The following is an 857-nucleotide window of genomic DNA, read 5'->3' as shown; positions in this document are numbered from 1 at the left end:
GGGGCGCCCCACTGTGCTGGCAGTGCGGGTGGCGGGGGCCCCTCGGGACCGAGAGGCCCAAACAGCTCCATGTCCCGCAGTATCGTGCCCTGCAAGGTTTGTTGGCCAAACCACTGCTCAGGCTGCAGAGAGCTGTGCTCTTACCCAAAACGAGAGCAAAGGGCTGTGCCGTTAGGACACATCCCAGGCAGAAGCCGAAGGACGAGAGATGCCAGGGAGGTCCCAGCTGAACACCCCAGGCATGGGAAGCGCCTCCCAGCAAAGCTCCCATGTGCAGCCCCTGGGGAGCCGGGGCGGGCGGCGATGTTCCCCGGGGCTCATGCTGCCTCTCCTGTCCCCGAGGCCGCTCCTTCCTCCCCGCGCTGTCCCCCCACCATCATCTGACCTGGAGAGCTTCCTGTCTCCTCACCCCTGGCTGCCGCAGCCGTGCCTTTGCTGTTACTTCTGCTCCGTTTGCGACTGTTGTCCCTCCATGGGGCTGCCGGGATGAGAAGGGGCCTGGAGGCCCCAGGGGCTCTGCTCAGGTCCCCCCCATCCCCCCCCATGGCCACGGCCACCAGACGGGCAACTTAGAGGTGCCCCCAGCCCTTTTCCCCAGCCTCTGGGTTTCGGTCTCGCGCCAGGAGGGTGCTCCATGTCCCTGCTCCCGCCTCCCGGCCCACCACCCGATGGCAAATTTGTTGCCCTGCCGCAGGCAACATGGACCGGCACCACTATGACCTTCGAGAGAAATTTGGGAACGACACTTTCCTGCTCCACCTGGACAACGGTCGCGGGTAAAGCGGGATGGAGGGGAAACAATCTTGGCAAAGGGGTGGGGGGAAACCGCGTGTCTTGTCGAAACATGACGTGTGTTG

The 857-nt window shown here is 64.5% G+C and overlaps 1 protein-coding gene across 1 annotated transcript in view; it reads left to right on the top strand.

Annotated features, from left to right (window-relative positions):
* LOC103907867 (extracellular serine/threonine protein kinase FAM20C) overlaps positions 1-857 on the top strand; it is a 10,304-nt gene that overhangs the window by 7,837 nt on the left and 1,610 nt on the right.

This window comes from Aptenodytes forsteri, unplaced genomic scaffold (assembly GCF_000699145.1).
Source record: "Aptenodytes forsteri isolate BGI_AS27 unplaced genomic scaffold, ASM69914v1 Scaffold284, whole genome shotgun sequence".
Taxonomy (NCBI): domain Eukaryota; kingdom Metazoa; phylum Chordata; class Aves; order Sphenisciformes; family Spheniscidae; genus Aptenodytes; species Aptenodytes forsteri.
Note: the sequence above shows the minus strand (reverse complement) of the source record. Positions and strands in the feature narration are given on the sequence as shown.